Source organism: Podarcis raffonei, chromosome 9 (assembly GCF_027172205.1).
Source record: "Podarcis raffonei isolate rPodRaf1 chromosome 9, rPodRaf1.pri, whole genome shotgun sequence".
Taxonomy (NCBI): Eukaryota; Metazoa; Chordata; class Lepidosauria; order Squamata; family Lacertidae; genus Podarcis; species Podarcis raffonei.
In genome coordinates this window covers 20,907,361-20,928,047 of record NC_070610.1, presented here as the reverse complement: position 1 = coordinate 20,928,047, position 20,687 = coordinate 20,907,361, and the positions used below count along the sequence as shown (strand labels likewise).

General features: G+C 43.2%; 1 protein-coding gene and 1 pseudogene across 1 annotated transcript in view; one reads left to right on the top strand and one right to left on the bottom strand.

Annotated features, from left to right (window-relative positions):
* SGCZ (sarcoglycan zeta) overlaps positions 1–20,687 on the top strand; it is a 551,579-nt gene that overhangs the window by 107,277 nt on the left and 423,615 nt on the right. The window lies entirely within an intron of this gene.
* On the bottom strand, positions 2,122–2,504 carry LOC128420676 (40S ribosomal protein S25-like; annotated as a pseudogene).

Sequence of the window (20,687 nt, the reverse complement as noted above, 5' to 3'; positions counted from 1 at the left end):
ACCTCCGGAATGAATTAAGTACTTAACCTGAGGTACCACTGTATATCTGACTATAGTGAAGTGGGGAGAGAGGAAGCCAGATACCCATATTTAGCTTTAACTATCATATCCTTGAAAGTTCACTTGATGCGATTCTAATAAAGGAGCCTTCCATGTTGCTGCTTTGACATTTAGGTGCTAAACCAGAAGAGGAGGAAGTCCGGCTTGCAAAAGGAAGTACATAAGAGTTTGTGCTTTTGTTCGCTACTGACATTGACCTCATTATTCCCCCACTTTAAGAAAGAGAGATCATCAGAGAGCACAATTCTAAACCCCAGATGCATTTGCTAACTCTCCTCCCATAAGATCTTCAAAACTTGAATGGTGGAACAACTTTAAAGGGATCACAGTCATGCCAACCTGGATGAAGGCTGGAAGACAAAGACCTACCAGCTACCTCTCTCTCTTGTCATGATTCTACAGCTGAGTCAGAAAATAAATGAAAATAAATAAATGCAGCATTATAAACAGAATTATTATGACTCACGTTGCTGCGGCTGTAAATTGCAAGTAACCTGATTGCTGTAATTTAGCAAGGGTCTCGGCATCCATAAGAAGACTTCTGAATGCTGATCTAATGTTAATGTACGCTTGGAAGTGCATTAGAATCAGGGCTCTACTCTGGGCTACATTGAGTTAGAAGAGTGGCATTTCAAATTGATGTGGATGGAACTATGTATCGCCTTCTAAAGAAACTAGTTGTTGTGCAAGACCTCTTCTGCATAGTCTGGATTTAGGGACTGCTTTAAAGCAAGGTATATGCACTAGGTTTTCCTGGTGAGATTTTGAGAAACATTTACTGCCTCTGAGAATAGGGAATTTAAACACCTCAAATATGTGCTCTCTAACAAACAAAAGCCATTCCCCGCTATTTGTGGGTGTGAATACTGATTATGGGATTAAAGTGTCCAAATATTTAGAAGTGTTAAACCTTTCTAAATATAGTTGTGCTTTCACATTAGCTAGGTACAGTGCGTTACCCTCTGTACTGATGCAAGAAAGATTTTATGCCTTCCTCTGGTTGTAGATGTTATGTTATTGTGGGACCACACAGAGGCTGACTCTGTTACACAGGTCTTAACTATACTGTCCATTTTACGTAGAGATTATGTTGACATTTATGGTAGATTTAAGGAAATCTTTTGATGACCCAAATCCTGGCTATTACAAAGAGGTTTTTGGACACACACATGAAAGTGAATGCAATGAAGTTAGAGAAATCTTGACTTGGAACACCAAGGCCATTAAACTCCCTTGGGTGATCTTGGGTCAGTCATTGCCCAATCTAAAAAGCAGAAGAGCGATTCTGAAGTTTTCATTTGTTTATAAATATCAAGATGACAGGCTTCTCTGAATAAATTCATGAATATGCCATATCAAGAGCAAATATTCCACTACTGGATTGTGGTTTGTTTGACTTGCAGATGTCAATGTAATATTCTGGGGAAGCCATTCTTCTGTGACATGTTTACCAAACTAGATGATGCTGAACCTCTGCACACATTTTCATACACGATTTTTTTTTAATGTTTCTGAGAAAACCTACCGTGAATGCAATTACTTGCAGTGTTTTTTGAATTTTAGGAAAAGTTGACATTTGTTAACCGTGGAAGTTAACATTTACAAGAATATAGAACCTCATTGCCATTCCTATTCAGCCATGTTAACTTCATTGGGTTGGATCCAGAGTAAGGAAGCAATCCAAGCCCAAGATCCCCCCAGCTGAGCAAGTTAGGATCCAGCAGATCTCTGGCTTTGCTGACTGATTTGCAGCTCAGCTAGGGCTATGCTGTCATAACACCCTCATCCTGGCTCAGCCAGGTCATAAAGCTGACGTGAGACTGGCAGATCTTATACTGGCATAAGCTCTGAAAAACTGGCATTCTGGGGAGGTGGCAGGGAAGTGTTGAGAACAGGACCAGGGGGAGGACTTATGTTGGATCCTAACTCTGTTCAGCTAAGTCACATGACTTGGCAACTTATGCTGGTGAAAAGGGTGGGCTAAGTTTTTTTTCCTCCCCCAGGAGTTCAAATTATTTTATTTTTGTGATTTACAGAGTCTAAAAACCTCCCAAGAACCTTTTATGCATCACCCCCCTTGCTGTTTCGGGTTTAGATGACCTGGGCTCTGTGCTTGGATACCAGTTTGATTAGGCCTTTGCTGAGAAGCTCCTGGAGTGTGGCTCTAGCCAAGGACCCTCAAATCTTCAGCCTTTCAGAGACCACAGCAGGTGTGATGAGTTTGTAGTTTGGAACCTCCTTGCACTGCTTTTTGTAAGTAGCTTTGTCAAACAGAACAAGGTTGTTCAACTTGTCTCTTACTTTCCCTTTTTGGCCACTTCTTCTTCTTGGCTTTTCCCCTGGACTTGTTGATGGGGTCCTTGTCCTTCTTGGCCAACTTGCCCATGTCCCCCTTCTTATCGTCCTTTGGCGGCATGGTGCAGTTGGAGCAGCTACCATCGCTGCTTCTCAAGGGTGGTCTAAGTTGAACTGGTTTGGATCTGATGTATTCTAAGGTACCCCTGCCCATATGACCGACTCTAGGGTTGCGCGCTCATCTCGCTCAAGAGGCTGGGAGCCGGCGCTGTCCGAAGACACTTCCGGGTCATGTGGCCAGCGTGACGAAGCTGCTCTGGCGAGCCAGCACCAGTGCCGCACACGGAAACGCCGTTTACCTTCCCGCTATAAAGCGGCACCTATTTATCTACTTGCACTTAGGGGTGCTTTCGCACTGCTAGGTGGGCAGGAGCTGGGACCGAACGACGGGAGCTCACCCCGCTGCGGGGATTCGAACCGCTGACCTTACGATCGGCAAGTCCTAGGCACTGAGGTTTTACACACAGCGCCACCCGCGTCCCTTCTGGTGTATTCTACACCAGCTTAATTTAAGTCATTCTAAATTACACTGCCTTTCCATATTTAGGATTGCTCATTTAGCCATACCTAGAGTAAACCCGGATGCGGTTGGTGCTGTGGTCTCAACCACTGAGCCTCTTGGGCTTGCTGATCAGAAGGTCGGTGGTTCAAATCCCCATGACGGGTGAGCTCCTGTTGCTTGGTCCCAGCTCCTGCCAACCTAGCAGCTCGAAAGCATGCCCCAAAGTGCAAGTAGATAAATAGGTACAGCTGCGGTGGGATGGTAAACGGTGTTTCCGTGCGCTGCTCTGGTCTTGGTGTTCTGTTGCGCCAGAAGCGGCTTAGTCATGCTGGCCACATGACCCGGAAAAACTGTCTGTGGACAAACGTCGGCTCCCTCGGCCAGTAAAGTGAGATGAGCGCCGCAACCCCAGAGTCATCTGCAACTGGACTTAACGGTCAGGGGTCCTTTACCTTTACCTTTTTAGAGTAAACCCATTATAATCCAGTCTGGATCCGCCCTAATATGACAAAGCGAGTGAAAGGTGAAAGCTGTTGTTGCATATAATTGCCCAATGATTGAGCAATGCAATAAGAATATGAGGGGATATTTGGAATTTGAATGCCCCCTCCCCACTCCTGTGCCATCTACATTATACCTCCAGCTGTCCCATTTCTTAATCTTCCACCTTGGTCTCTGCTATGCTGATGCGATGGGGAAATATTTATTTTGCTGCACAGTGAGTGCTAATCAAAGTAGTCATTCAACCTTTTCTCTCTTTAATCAAGGGCTACTTTTCCCATCAGTCTAACACTGATGCGATTGATAATGGGGAAGGTAAAATCAGTTAACATGTAGAGAGCCCTATAGGAAATGCGCTGAAATCGGATTACTCCGGCAAATTACTCTCTAGGCATTTGTACAATTGTGGATTTATTAAAGCACTGATATGGGCAGCATTTCAAAGCCCTGCTGCAGCATCTCTGTTGCATTCATGATTGCCATGAGATGAAACAGACGCAGCAATTGTGTTGCACAAACTGCCTATCAGCTCCCTATCAGCTTGTGTGTAAAAGGGGGCTTAGAAGCTCATACCGCATACTAATGTGATGAACATGGACTCCGTGTCATAATTCATGAATCATAATAACTAGGGGGCTCTAAGGCACAGGGAGATCCTGATCATTTATATACAATATGGTGGAATTTTATTTCCTATGATTTAGTTTCAGATTTACCGGTATCTCTCCCGTTGCCATGATTTTAGATTGGGTGTTATGACTTAATATCTTTAGGTTTTGTGTTCCCTGCCTTAAGTCGGACATATTACTGATTTTCTGGTATTGTTTGCTTGTCTCTGTGGTTCCATAATGATTTGAAATCTGAAATAGTAACAACAATAACTAATTATCATTCTTACCCCTTTCATCTGCATCCTGTATCCGTTTTTTGAGGTGCCTTTCTGGCATTAGTTGAGGGTGATACACAGCTGCATGCATATGTTCAATAAGATTTTAAAAAAGCTATTTTGCTTTTGGCTACTTAACATTTGGCCACTTTTCCAACTTGCAATAAAGACAGTGGGTTTGAATGGTTTTACAAAGCACCAAGAATGCACGATCGCAGCGAAATACTGACGACAAAATTTCACCTGCCCGATAAAAAGCGAATGAATGTGGGGGAAATCATAATGGCAAGACAGGCTTTGCTAGGAGGTTTGCCCCTGACCAAAACAGGGGCTGCAACCATGAAGGCCCTGCCCTGTGTCCAAGTCAATCATGCTGTGTTTAAATGGCAAGCACAGCCAGGCTTCCTCAACAGATTCCATAGAAAAGATAGCTTTATATGGGAATACTATAGTATAGTCTTTGCTTGCCAAGCCTCTCAGGCGTTTGGATTACAAGTCCACTTAACGTCAGCAAAGGCAGCCATGCTTGCTGAGGCTGCTAAGAGTTGTAGTCCAAAACATCTGGAAGGTAAAGGCTGCTATAGCATAAAAAGTAGTTTATCAGTTTTTCTACTGATTTAAGTCCCTGGTGCTGCATTAAGATGTATGGTTGAGGCTTCAGTTCTGCACACTTTTAACTGGGAGCAAGTGTCATTGAATTCAGGGTGACTTACTATTGGAGTGGGCTACTTATTTGGTTCCAATTCAGCCTAATGCTCGGCCCAAGCTTGTTTTCCTTCAGTACTTGTAGCCAAAAAAACCCCACATAGAAAGCCCAAAGAATGCCTTGGTGCCCTGCAAAAGGAATCCAGAGAGGGATGCATAATTACATTATCATATTTATAGAGATCAAAGAAAAGCTGTTCCAATAGCACAATCGCTAGAGTCATTGTAACGAGAGAGCCAAAAGAGGAATGTAATGGAATCTTTTAAGAGGAGACATAGGCATTATTATCATTTATTGTCACCGTGGGTTGTCTTGGTTATTATTAAAAAAAACCCCTTCATTATTATTGTCAGTTTCCTGGGAATAAATAAATGATTGTTCACAATTCACTAGATACAAGGTTTTATGACGTTTAGCTCTCTGTAAACAATGAATGAAGAAGCAGGGAAACTGCTTTTAAAATAAAGACCTCTGTGGCCCATTCACGAGCTTTAGCAATAGGTGTTAATTCAGATGTGTTCAAAGAACTTTTCCTCTTGGCAGAATATTGGAAATTGGTTTTGCATTCCACTTGCTGCCAACATGAATGGCAAAATCGCTCAGGGGAAAATATTGCACATTTCCCTCGACACACACTGCGCATGCATGCTGTAATATATGAAAGCAGCAGCAAGGACGCTTCAGGAATGTCTGTTTGGAAACCTTCTCCTTCAATGCATTTGAACCAGGGCATTTGCAGTGCCCTTCCCATGTGTCGCTTTTAGAGATTGGTGCCATTCATCAGAAAAATGGCAACAGACTGCCTAATTATAAACTTCCTTTGCTAATGATTAATAAGCAGCAAGGTAGTTTGTTAGAATGTTAAAAAGTTGCCCTATGTCTCCTGAAGATGAAGAAAGACAAATGTCAGTGCTGTACCTAGGACTGAAGGTATGTGCAAACAGAAGGCAAAAACTGTTACACAAACATATGATGGCCCCAATTTGGAGTGGGTAGTGCACCCCCAATGCTTTTTGGATTGCATCATCTCATGCCTAGGGATGGATGTATTTGTCAGTTTCAGTTCCTTGCAGTTTTTCATTTTTCCAGTCTTCCATTCATTATGCCTCATGTTTGCAGTAGTTTGCATTTTTTAAAAAACTAAAACCTTGATAAATACTCATTCATCATGTGCATTTCTTCTCATGCACATAATGTATACAATTTTGCTTAAGCTAGCGATGGCAAACCTAGACAGCATCTTGAAAAGCAGAGGCATCACCTTGCCAACAAAGGTCCATCTAGTTAAAGCTATGGTTTTCCCAGTAGTGATGTATGGAAGTGAGAGCTGGACCATAAAGAAGGCTGATCGCCGAAGAATTGATGCTTTTGAATTACGGTGCTGGAGGAGACTCTTGAGAGTCCCATGGACTGCAAGAAGATCAAACCTCTCCATTCTGAAGGAAATCAGCCCTGAGTGCTCACTGGAAGGACAGATCGTGAAGCTGAGGCTCCAATACTTTGGCCACCTCATGAGAAGAGAAGACTCCCTAGAAAAGACCCTGATGTTGGGAAAGATTGAGGGCACAAGAAGAAGGGGACGACAGAGGACGAGATGGTTGGACAGTGTTCTTGAAGCTACTAACAAACTGCAGGAGGCAGTGGAAGACAGGAGTGCCTGGCGTGCTCTGGTCCATGGGGTCACGAAGAATCGGACACGATTAAATGACTAAACAAACAAACAACAACAACACTCACAATGGCACCCACTGGACTTGCCCCTGACACTTTGGAACAATAGTTTCCTATAAGGAACCTACATTTGGAGTGAGAAGGGGCTAATGTTGGTTGGGAGCGGGGATTGCTGTTTCAGGTTATTTTGAAAAAATCAACACAATATATTTATTTTTATACTTTTTTAAATGAGTGCTGAGAGGGGAGAACTCTGGGAGGGGAATAGGAGACTCCTGGGAACTCTCAGTTTGCAAACTACAGCTCCCAGGATTCTTTGAGGGAAGCCACACCTGTTGAAATGGGCATCAGTGGAGCACTTTGGGCTTCCAATTTTCAGTGGCATTGTGTGCCACACTAACCCTCACCTCTTGTGCTCCATCCTACATCATTGTTGCTGTTTCCCCCATAGTGCAGCCAAACTGGTTGTGCTACCCTAAAACTGTCTCTGCTGGCATCATGGTGCTTTAAACATATGGTGTGTTTGTGACCTAAGACGCATTTCGACTTTTATTGTAACTGAAATCTGTACTTCTTTTTTGAAAGTCTAGAAAATATTTATAAGACCCTCACCTCGTGAAAAGCATCTGCCTCATAGCAGTTGTGTAGAAATAGGTCACTGTAATTTGAAGAAGAGAATCCCTGAGGCGCTGTCAAGGGAAAAAATCAAGCTGGGCTGGGCAATACCTCTCCTTGTTTAATTAGCATTATGAGGAGCAAGCCCTTTATGGGGTTTTGCAAAGCTATCAAAGAAGGAAATTACCTAATTGTAGCATGAAGCATTCTTCATAAAAAAAGAGAGCTAAATATACAGGTAATGGCCCTAGTCTGATTTATATTTCAACAAATATCCGTGGTTATGAAGGTTAATGGCCTGTTAACACTTGTGGATAAAGCTCTTCTTTTAAGCTATGCAGAACCTCCAGCAGGCAGAAAAAGGAAGAAGGGCAGCGGTGTTCACAGAGGAAATCTTACTCAAGGTGCAGAAGTTCAGAGGTACTTAGAAACAATATGGCTGCTTGGAGTGATTTCAGATGGGACCAAAAAGAAGGAGAGGGAGGGAGGAGGACAGGCAATGAACAGGAGGTGTGAGGAATGTTTGCATGTGATGTCTCATAAGAACATAAGAAAATAAGGCGAGCCTGCTGGACCAGGCCAATGGCCTATCTCTGTGGCCAACCACATGCCTGTGGGAAGCCTGTAAGCTGAACATGAGTACTGTAGAATGCGTACATTGTGAGTAGTAGCCATTGGTAGAAGAGAAGAAGAAGAAGAGTTTGGATTTGCTATCCTGCCTTTCACTCCCCTTCAGGAGTCTCAAAGCGGCTAACATTATCCTTTCCCTTCCTCCTCTACAACAAACACTCTGTGAGGTGAGTGGGGCTGACAGACTTCAAAGAAGTGTGACTGGCCCAAGGTCACCCAGCAGCTGCATGTGGAGGAGCGGAGACGCGAACCCGGTTCCCCAGATTACGAGACTACCGCTCTTAACCACTACACCACGCTGGCTCTCGTATGGAGAGAGTCCTGTCCTCCATGAATTTGTCTAATCCACTTTTTAAGCCATCCAAGATCTCCCCAGTGATGAATGCATTTCTGGGAAGATGGAGAAGCACAAAATCAGGAAGGTGATTTGCCCTTCACCTGCCCTTGTTTCTCCTCAAAATCCCAGGTGGCATTTTGAGTACAGTGGTACCTCTGGTTAAGAACTTAATTCGTTCTGGAGGTCTGTTCTTAACCTGAAGCACCACTTTAGCTAATGGGGCCTCCTGCTGCCGCCGCACGATTTCTGTTAACATCCTGAAGCAAAGTTCTTAACCCGAAGTAATATTTCTGGGTTAGTGGAGTCTGTAACCTGAAGCGTATGTAACCTGAAGCGTATATAATCCGAGGTACCACTGTATAGTACATGTCGTGCTTGAAGCACTGTGTGGTTCTGGTGAGAGGAATCAAGGCTTGCAGTAATAATTCAGAGGCCTTGTATCTTGAGACTATGGTGCCAAGTCCTACATGCCATGGAAGTCCTTGCGCTTTGCAGTTACCTAGAACAGAAGTTGACAAGTTCCCTCCATGTACATGACTCCCAGTCATTGAATGTATGGAGGTCAAACTGACAGATTGGGTGGGACCAGGGACATTGGGAAGGCCTGGCATATGACATCATATTTCCCCCTCTTCATATTATCCCACCTTTCAGAGGGCTAATGTCCTCATAGAGCCAGAACAAGGATGGGGATTCAGCTGGACTTCAAAGCCCATTAGATCCAGCCAGCAAGGCAAAAGTTCAGGGAGGGAAGATGGGAGCTGTGGTCCAACCACATCATGACACCAGAATAATAAAAGCAAGGAGAAATCTCACTTGAACAGAATATTTCGGCTTTCCTTTCATCTCTCATTTTCAAATCAATTCTTCCTTTTCCCAGTCTTGCTTTTTCTCGATTGTGTATGTGTTGCTATGGGGCTGTTTTCACATCAGCCATGGCAGAAGCATGAAGCATTATTGAAATAACGTTGCCAACCATGCAACGGAAAGGCTTTGAGGGAGATTCATGATTGGTTGGACTAACCAACCAATCAATTAAAGCTGACATTCCCTCGACAGAACGGTGGTGATTGAGGACAATTGAAACCAATTAGTCACTTCGGCAGCCACCTTGCAAGCTCTCTTCCTCATCATTTCATGTGACACCTGTTCTTGATGTTTTCTATTAGGAAAAGAAACAACAGGATCTTTTAGCTGTTGACTATGGAGAGTTGCACACCCACAAAAGATGCACAGGCCAACATGTTTTCCAATGCTGTTATATCGTATGCAGTGGCGTAGCGTGGGGGGTGCAGGGGGGGCCCGGCCGCACCGGGCGCAACATCAGGGGTTAGGGCAAATCCACGGGTTAGGGGGCACAAATCCACGGGTTAGGGGGCGCAAATCCACGGGTTAGGGGGCGCAAATTACTTGCCTTGCCCCGGGTGCTGACAACCCACGCTACGCCACTGATCGTATGCAGCCGATTGAGATGATACACAAGAGCAGGCATAGGCAAACTCGGCGCTCCAGATGTTTTGGGACTACAACTCCCATCATCCCTGACCACTGGTCCTATTAGCTAGGGGTGATGGGAGTTGTAGTCCCAAAACATCTGGAGGGCTGAGTTTGCCTATGCCACACAAGAGTATGAATACACTATGGCCTCAATTTATGAATTCAATATAAACACTTGAAGTTGCTTTATACTGAGGCACGGCATTGGTTCACATAGCTCAGTATGTTGACTCACCTGGAGATGCTGAGGATTGAATCTGAGACCATCCATTAATGCTCTACCACTGAGCTAAAGCCCCTTCACTGAACAAGACATGTGCAACACTGGGACGTCAGCGCTTCCTGTTTCTAAATCTAGACCTGTCTGATGACTATTTACAACCTAGCCTCTGGATTGCCAGAGGTATAGTAGAGTGGCCATCCACTATATCTTTCCCAATAGCCAGAAATGTGCAGCTACTGAGAGATGCTATCCTGAATTCTCTAGAATAGCTCTGCCAGCCCAGCCCCACACAGACTATGACATAGCATATGTCCATATCCAACATGTTCTGTTCCCAGAGCATATGCAAAAGCTGTTGCTGCCCACACTCCTTCAGGCCAGCAGAAAATTATGTTGGCACTAGGAATGGGTTTTTTGGGGGGGGGGTGTCCTAGGGACTTTGAGTCCCCGTGTTTCTACACTCCTGGTCTTTTGTGAGGAAATCTAGGCTTCTATTTAGCCTAGGCTGTAGATCACTAGTGGCAAGTCACACATACTTATTGTCATAGGAGCCACCCCCCAATAAAATACTTTAAGGGGCCAGTCTCGCCCCCCCCAAAAAATTGATGGGCCTTGCCGGTCAAATGGTGTGTGTGCTCCGGGTCTTGCAATTGATTCTGCAAGGCAGTGCTAACTTGGACCCCCCAATATTTTATTCAAGTTGTCACCCCTGCCTATTATTAAATACAGTGGTACCTCTGGTTGCGAACGGGATCCGTTCCAGAGCCCCGTTCGCAACATGAGCAGAGCGCAACCCACGTCTGCGCGTGCACAGGCGCGATTCACCACTTCTGCACATGCGCGTGATGTCATTTTGAGCATCTGCGCATGCGCGAGTGGTGAAACCCGGAAGTATGCTGAAAGAACGTAACCTGAACCAAATGTAACAAGAGGTATGACTGTCCATCGATATCCCAGCTTTTCTCCAAAGGAGCTCAAGGTAGCATCGCCAGCTCTCCTCCTCTTTATCCCCACAGCTTATTCTGTGAGGTAGGTTAAGCTGAGAGATAGTGGATGGCCCAAGGTTACCCAAGTGAGCTTCATTTGAGCTTTGGTCTCCCAGGTCCTGGTCCAGCAGTCTAACCACTACAAGGATAACAGTGATTGGTATTATTATTATTATTATTATTATTATTATTATTATTATTATTGATTTACATCTCACCTTTCCTCCAAGAAGCCTTACAGCCTTGTGACAAGCTTCATGGCTAAACAGAGATTTGAACTTGGGTGTTTCATGCTCATAGCTGGCACCCTAGCAACTCTTCTGACCTGCTTCAGTGTGACACAGCAGCATCCATACTTCCTCAGAAGTTAAGTCCAATTGAGTTCAATAAGTAAGGTGTTCATAGGATTGTAGCCACGCAATCCAATTCTGTGTGTACTTAGTTGGAACCATGTTCTGTGGGACTTTTTCTGAGGTTCATGTGCCTAGGACTGCAAGTCTCTCTCTCAGCAATAGCAGTGTTTTCTCCTCTGGTTATTGATCCTTTTGTCAGTGCATCACAATCAATTTTTCGCATTTGTAGCTGCTGTTTTCCTCTCCCTTTTCCAAGAAAGATCTTTGATAAATGGTATTATTTTGTGATTTGTTTCAATTACCCTCAGCCCGATTCATCTTTCTGTTGTGTGTTTGGCAACTGTTACCCATTCTGCAAGTTCCCTCTTTAATATTCCATCTGATTTCTGAGCAATAGTCAACACTTTGCTCTGTATTTGTTTTCACTTTTCCATGTTATCAGCTTTAGAGTTCTTCTAATGAGGAACAACAGCATTTAAACAGGGTTCTGCTAGCTGTTTGGGTACATATTTATGAGCCATTGCATAACAAGTGCAGGCAATTCACACTTGTCAATTGTTTGGAGTTCTGCTGATTACTGTATCTGTAATCATCAGGGTGCTTTATTTCTTTTAATATCCTCCTGCAGAAAGACTAATTAATCATTCACTGATGTCCCTCTCCTTTCAAATTCTGTTTTAAAAATATTCAGAATTGAGACATCCAGGCATTCTGGCAATGAATGATGTAGCAAGCCCTATAAATAAATCATAAATTATCCTCCCAGCTGTATAGAAACATGGGCTATCAAATTATTCCAAAATCTATTTTTTAATTTATTTATTTTTAGGTGGCCTAAGTTCAGAGAACCATATGGCATCTTTAACACCATAAATCCTTTCAGGTTTGAAGAGTCCTGTTGGTATCATTAGAGCTCCTTTTCATCTTTCCCCCTTCCGCTCTCAGAATTGACTCCTGTCTCCCTGACTACTAAATCTTAGCTAAATTAATTGTGATGCATTGTTATGATTAAACTGGCTGGTCTGACTATGAATGCAGATTGGGTTGCCAACTCTTGAACCAAAACATTTTGGGTATCTCAATCAGCCTCGTTCACTCTGGAGACAGAGCCAAGAGCAGACCCAATGGTGGAGCTGGAAAATGCCAGAATTTCTTGGTGGGTTCATAGTGGACCTCAGTGAGTCAGGGGCAACTTCAGCCCCCCCCCCAATATTTCAAATTAGTTTCAGCTGAGGTGCTTTCTCTTTAGTCTGTGGGATGGTCTTGGACCATTGAAGGTCTTTATTTTAACAACATATATTAGTAATAGCTTGATCCATTTTGAAGATTGGTTGGTTGGATTTGTTTAGATGTTGGCAAAAACCAGTATAGCCCCAATTATGCCAATCAAATAATCTCACTTTCAATGACTAACTGCATGAATGGGACTTCCTCGAATTACCGCTCCCATAATCATGGCTCACTGTGTTTAAGCCTCATTAGATGCATGCCATAATTTCAGTTAAAATTTACTGCACCGCAATAATATTAAAATTGCGCAAAATGTTTTGTTTTACAACACACATAAAATTGCATTACGTAGGTGATAAAATGGACGGCCGTCTTCTTCGTTGTAATATTCCCAAGCCTGCATTTGTTTAATCTCTTGAATGAACATTCATAGCACCTTGTGCCTTTTTATAACGGAAAATTGCTCAAAACGTAAGAACAGGAAATGATCCCGCTGGATCAGGCCAATGGCCCGTCTAGTCCAGCATCCCATTCTCACAGTGGCCGACCAAATGCCCATAAGAAACATGCAATCAGGACCAGAGTGCAACAGCACTTTGCCCTGCAATTCCCAGCAACGGGCATTCAGAGGCGTAACACCTCTGACAGTGGAGGTAGAACATAGCTCTTACAGTGGTACCTTGGGTTAAGTACTTAATTCGTTCCGGAGGTCCGTTCTTAACCTGAAACTGTTCTTAACCTGAAGCACCACTTTAGCTAATGGGGCCTCCTGCTGCCACTGCGCCGCCAGAGCACGATTTCTGTTCTCATCCTGAAGCAAAGTTCTTAACCCAAGGTAATATTTCTGGGTTAGCGGAGTCTGTAACCTGAAGCATATGTAACCCAAGGTACCACTGTACATTTAGAAGCCATTGCTAGCCTTACCCTCCATGAATTTGTCCAGTCCTCTTTTAAAGCCATAGATGTTGGTGGCCTTTCCTGCCGTCTATGCAAGCGGGTTCCATTGTTCAACTAACCGTATTTTTTCGTCTATAAAATGCCCCCATGTATAAGACACCCCCTATTTTGGGGGACTCAGATTTAAGAAAATGGGGGGGAGATGTATCCATGTATAAGATGCCCCCTAATTTTTGACATTATTTTTTAGGGGGGGGAACCTAGTCTTATACACGGAAAAATACGGTATATGTTGTGTGAAGAAGTCCTTTCTTTAGTCTGCCCTGAACATTCCAGCATTCAACTTCATGGGATGACCACGAATTCCAGTGTTATGAGAGAAGGAGAAAAACGTTTCGCTTATCACTTTCTCTATGCCATGCATAATTTTATAGAAGCAAATGCCTAGTCAATCTCCTTTTTTCTTCCTTCAGCAGGACAGAGAGTTCTTTTCCAGCCTTAAGATACCTCTTACTCATCTTTCCTCTGAATTTCAATAAAGAAATAATTTTTTTGAGGGAACAGGACAGGGGACAGAAGATTCTTAGAGGAAATAACAAATAATTTTCCCGAGTTGGGAATGAGATATAAGGATATCTGGTAATTTCACTCCCTGACAAAGAAGCAAGATTCCATTTTATCAAGTTTAGTTAAAGCTGAATTGACGCGTGATTGTAAAAACACAACTCCAAACCTGCATTTCAGAATGCCATCCCTGTACAGTAGTTGCCTTCATTGTAAAGGTAAAAAGGTAAAGGTTAAGTCCAGTCAAAGGTGACTAATAGGTTGCAGCGCTCATCTCGCTTTCAGGCCAAGGGAGCCGGCGTTTGTCCACAGACAGCTTTCCAGGTCTTGTGGCCAGGATGACTTCTGGTGCAATGAAACACCATGACGGAAACCAGAGCGCACAGAAAGGCCATTTCCCTTCCATACCTATTTATCTACTTGCACCAGCGTGCTTTCGAACTGCTAGGTTGGCAGAAGCTGGGACAGAGCAATGGGAGCTCACGCCATTGTGGGGATTCGAACCACCGACCTTCTGATCAGCAAGCTCAAGAGGCTCAGTGGTTTAGACCACAGCACCATCTGCCTCCCTACCTTCATTGTACCTGATGGTCATCTGCTTCATCTCATGTCATTACCTTGTGCAAAATCCCTTTATGAGGAATGATCTCTCCACATAATCTTGATTCTGAATGTAAGGACTCCTTCCTCATGCAATGCTGCCTTTGAATATGATATACAGGCCCCAACTCAGAAGTCCATTACCATGCCACACACAGTTACTTCTTTTATTTTGTTTTATGCAATTCAGGGGCCCATTTCTTAAACACACAACACATGCATCTCCCTATCCTTAGGTGTCAACTCCTAGGGGCTGAGGCAGTTTTGCCCCCCCCCCCATGCATTTTTGAGGTGGTGGGCCCCCTCAATTTTCAGAGGGAATTCGGCTCCCCCGGGATCCTCATGACATCACACAATATCATGTTGGGCCTCCTCAATCATCTGAAGAAGCTGACACCTCTGGTTCTATCACTGAATTTAGGAACTCTGAATTGGAGAGTGTGGTCTCCTAGATTTGGGGTTGTAGATGCCTTTGGTAGGCCTGGCTTTGCTATTCTGGAAGCTTCACTGGTTGTAATGGCAAAAAGGAGAACCCAGCATCCTTTAACAGCAAGCTGTAGTTGCCGCGAGTCCATTTGCCAAAGTGACAGGAGCTGAATCGCAGCACTGAATTAAAAATGGAGAATTAAATACCTTTTAAGTCCTAAGGAGTCTGTCCTCAGCAGTTGCTTAATGTAGCTTAAATAGCATAATGGAAAACTATTCATCTTTTCTGGTAATAAAAGCAAAATGTGTGTGTGTGTGTGTGTTTGGCTTGGTAATGTTTATTGCAGGGTTTGTATGTTTCACATTCGCTTAAATATTAATGTCAGCATCTGTTGCATTCTATGCTACGACAGTTATCCTAGGCAAGCAAGGAAGGTTAAACACTTTTTCTTCCTGTCATCCCCAAGCATGTCTCATTTCTATGCTTGCTTCCCTGAAGAATTGACAGTGGACAAAATGGCTTTAAACTGAAGCAGAGAAGAGGAGGAGGGGGAAATCTGAAGAAAGGACAGATGCCATAGAAATTGATGAGTGTTACTTGGGCCAAAGGGCGTCTTCAACAGAAACAAGGCAGGATTGTTGAGAGCCTATTTTTTAATTGTTTATTTTCTTAGGTGTACAACAGGTAGCACAGGCCTGTAGGGAGATTCAAGGAACTCATGCATATTTTCTCATACAAAGCACTTTATACAAAGCCCAACTGGGGTTACTTCCATGTAGGAGTGCACAACTGTGTATCTATATCTCCTGTGGTTTTTTTATTTTAAAAAAATTCAACCTAAGACAAGCAGGTGTATTACATTTATTATTATATTACATTTATCTATGTCCCATCTTTTCCTCAGGGACTCAAAGTGGCTTACAAATAAAATAGACAGTTAAAAACATAGGAGTGTCAGAAATAATTAAAAAACAATTAAATTATTATTATTATTATTATTATTATTATTATTATTATTATTATTATTTACCACTCTTTATCAAAAGATCAGGGTGGTGTGCAACATTAAAAGCATATAGTATTGCATACTACTAGTAGTACTACTACTAATTTTATTATTTGTACCCCACCCATCTAACTGGGTTGCCTCAGCCATGTAGATCATTACAATAAAAACATCACAGCACCAGCTCTTTCCTTAAGAACACTAAGCTCCAAAAACCTGTTTAAATAAGAAAGTCTTCGCCTGCTGGCAGAAGGGAGGGAGCCAGGAGGGCCCCCTCTCACGTCCTGAGCCTTGAAGGGTGGTGGGACTGAGAGAAGGGCTTCCGCTGAAGTTCTCAGAGCTTGGCCAGGTTTGTCTGAGGGAATAACGCCAATTATGGTTCTTTCAGTTGCATATTTTTTGAATTTTAAATTCAGTTTTTCACATTTCTCCATTAAAAAAAAATTGCTCATGAAAATTCATCAGCATCTCCACACAAATTTCTCTTGAGAAACACATTTTTCTACACAGCTGTGACAAATATTCGTGTTTTTGCAAACCAGTTTCCTCTCATATATAAAGCATTTGCGTTATGTGATTAACACAGAGAAATTTGTTTAATGCACATTTTACCCTGGGGTGTGCAATTTTATAAATATTATTTGGCTGGAGAAGTGCATTTTGGAAAAGTGCGAATCTCAAAGGCTGGCTATGTCTCATATTGTTTCAGAAAGCGTGAGTTGAGTAAGTTTGCCTTTAAAGCTGAACTGTATTTCTTTCCTATCCCTACCAGGGAGTAAGCCCAATTGAACACTGTGTGCTTTACACAGCATAAACATGAGTATGGATCAGGTGGGATGTACTCTTAAGTGCCTGCATAGGCCTGGCAGAACAGGAAAGTTTTCAGTGGTCACTGAAGTTGCCCGCTGAATCTCTGTTGGCAATGTGTTGCACAGGACTGGGGCAATGACAATAAAGGCTCAAATTCTCAATCGTTTATAACCGTGGAGAGATTTCTGTTGCTGTTGCAAAAAGGAGAATGGATAGGTATGTGGAGGGGACATTCAACAGAGAAAACATTCCGCTTTGGGTAGTGCAACACAGAAGGGAGGAAAGGAGTAAAAGCCCTCAGTCCCCCTTCTTATGAATTTTCTTCTGGCTTCCCAGCTGAGTTAGCCAGCAAAAAGGAACCCAGCTTTATTTGTTGTGGCAGGATAACTCCACATGTGGAGAAATTGTGGAATAGTTTGTTTAAATGTTAGGGTTATTGTTTCACAGGATGTGTACCATTTTAAAAGCCAGGGTGCATATCTTGCCCTAGTTTTTACAGCTGTGTAGAAGGTGCTGATAAGTCACTGTAATTAGATGTGTCAGCAATTGTGAATGGTATATCATGTACAGTATGTACCGTACTCTGCTGCCCTGGTGGATTGATGTTGTTGTTTAGTCATTTAGTCATATCCGACTCTTCGTGACCCCATGGACCAGAGCACATCGGGCACTCCTGTCTTTCACTGCCTCCCGCAGTTTGGTCAAACTCATGCTGGTAGCTTCGAGAACACTATCCAGCCATCTCGTCCTCTGTCGTCCCCTTCTTCTTGTGCCCTCCATCTTTCCCAACATCAGGGTCTTTTCCAGGGAGTCTTCTCTTCTCATGAGGTGGCCAAAGTATTGGAGCCTCAGCTTCAGGATCTGTCCTTCCAGTGAGCACTCAGGGCTGATTTCCTTCAGAATGGATAGGTTTGATCTTCTTGGAGTCCATGGGACTCTCAAGAGTCTCCTCCAGCACCATAATTCAAAAGCATCCATTCTTCGGCGATCAGCCTTCTTGATGGTCCAGCTCTCACTTCCATACATCACTACTGGGAAAACCATAGCTTTAACTATACGGACCTTTGTTGACAAGGTGATGTCTCTGGATGGGTGATGATTATAGGCACTATGTAAGATGTATGTTTGAGAAGTTGTTATTAAACCTTGCAAATATATCTTTGCATCTCTTTCCATCTGTGTGGTCCACTCTGCATGCACTCTGTGACATGTTTTGATGCCCAATAGAAATATCCTTCGTAATTGGCTACAAATGGCTTTTAGTGATTCAGCTGGTTTTTCTTTTACCCCTAGACCTTGACCTCTTATTTTGTGCCTTTCCGGCCCTTAGTTCTTTGACTTTTCAATTTTATTTGTTTTTTCCTACTTGCCTGTGGCTTTTACCCTTTGATTCCCACCTTTCTACAATTTCTCAATATAGGCAGACAGACAGACAGACACTCTTCTCCTTGGCTTGGTTACATCCTGCCCCCCTTTGGAATTTCCCTGCTTTACTTCCTTTCAAAACTTTGCAGAGTTATTGTGGTTGTTAATGGTTTTTCTTTGGCGGCAGTCTACAAGTGGCCAGAGGCATGGTCTGCTGTGGAAGTATAATATGTAAACTCCTCAGATACTGCTTTTGCTTTAGCACTGTATTATGGATCTGGTCTCTGTGGGTATGCTGAGAATTTGACCTCCAGCAAACAAATGTGGAAATCAGTAATAAAACATACTGTTCTTTTTGCTAGTTCTAGAACCTCTGTAGGGCGCTTAGCTTTTTCTTTCTTTCTTTCTTTCTTTCTTTCTTTCTTTCTTTCTTTCTTTCTTTCTTTCTTTCTAGTATATGCAATCAAATACAGTCCATATGTCCTCAGGGAAATGTGTGATCTCTGGCATTTGTAGTTGTTGATGTTTCTGCTGCTAGAAGCAGACGCGGAGGTCCCAGTTTTGATCAGGGAATTAATGGGGTGGGGGTGGGGAAACAGGGGCTTACACACACCCCATGCCTTCTATTTATATCCTTCTCCTGCAGCTACTCTTAGCTAAAGAAGTGAGAACGTAACAGAAATGCTGGTGCTTTTTAGCATCTCTCCCACTGCTGGTGTGCATGCATACAAGACAGAAATGCAAGCTCAAATGTGTTTGTGCCAGCTTTTCAAACTAATGCGAACAAACATGCAGGAAGATGGATTTGTATGCTCATGTCAACCTTTGTGTAGATTTTGTGCCACTTGCAAACCATTTGGTCTGATGTGCATTTTGAGCCATCTATTCAGGACCTTTTCCAGAGAGTTGTACATTTTTGGGATTTGATTTTTTTTATATACATATATACAAGGATGCGGGTGGCGCTGTAGTGTAAACCACAGAGCCTAGGGCTTGCCAATCGGCAGTTTGAATCCCTGCAACAGGGTGAGTTCCTGTTGCTCGGTCCCTGCTCCTGCCCACCTAGCAGTTTGGAAGCACATCAAAGTGCAAGTAGATAAATAGGTACTCCTGCGGTGGGAAGGTAAACGGCATTTCCGTGCGCTGCTCTGGTTTGCCAGAAGCGGCTTAGTCATGCTGGCCACATGACCTGGAAAAACTGTCTGTGGACAAACGTCGGCTCCCTCGGCCAGTAAAGTGAGATGAGCGCCGCAACCCCAGAGTCATCTGCAACTGGACCTAACGGTCAGGGGGACCTTTACCTTTACCTTTATATACATATATAAAAATAACTTCATTCCTCTATGAAAGTGTATGTGAAAGGAGATAGAGAGAAAGTCTCCTCATTTTCACTGTTATCCTTCTCTGATGCTGATTTTCTTCACTGTTCCCCACTCTGTGTTGTATTAATGAATTAACTCTGAGGCTGACAATTTTTTTTAAAAAAATCAGTTTCTTTGTGGAAACTTCACAACTTCCGCTCCTTTTCTTTGCCCCTATAACTGCTGCTGTTCAGGAAAAGGAATAAAGAGTTTGTGTGTAAATGTGCACAAAGAATATATTTATATTATAAAAGCAATCGGTGAAACTGTTCTCCCTGACCTCCTTCACTGGATTTAATAGCTAGGAAGGGGCAGTGAAGGTAACAGTGAGGGCAAGGAGAATATCTTTAGAAGAAGGATGGCTAAACAATGATCTTCCAGATGTCATTGGACTCCAACTCCCATTGGTCCCACCTAGAATGACCAATCGCTAGGGATGAACACACTGACACAGAACTCTGAACCTCTGAACTCTAACACATTCCAGTTAGTAGGCCATTAATTATCACTCCCTTGAGAAAGCTTGACCAATCAGGGAGCGGTCTCCATGTCTCTGTTATCACCAGGCAGACTTACTCCTTCAGATGACCTTCTGGCTGTCTGCCAAACCTTAATTGACTCTGTGTGAGTAGCTGCACGTACACAGTTAGTGCATGTGTGAGGAACTTATTTTCATTGAGAAGTATTCAGTCTGGCAATCTCCCCATCTACTACCCAAAGTGGTATATTCCAGGAAGAGTTTTACGACACCACACAATGTTTTCTGTGAAAAAGGCCTCAGAAATGAAGTTCCTCTGCACCTCCAAAGACTTCTGAACCTAGGTTGGGAATGAGGTCCAGACGGGAGTTCAGCAACACATCTGTTTGTCCCATCATTTGTAGGCACGGGGCCAAGAGATTGCTCTCCTGCCCCACAGCTTTCTTTGGAAAAACCCACTGTTTACTGCTGAATCAGAACAAAACATTAATTCGCGGAAAACCCGATTGATATTTCATCAGTAAATGGGACCAATGGAAGTGTGCATGAGCCCTCAGCATTGATGTGCTTTTTGGTCTAACAAGGCATAGACTTGATTTGGTTTAATAGGATTACCGTTCTACTCAC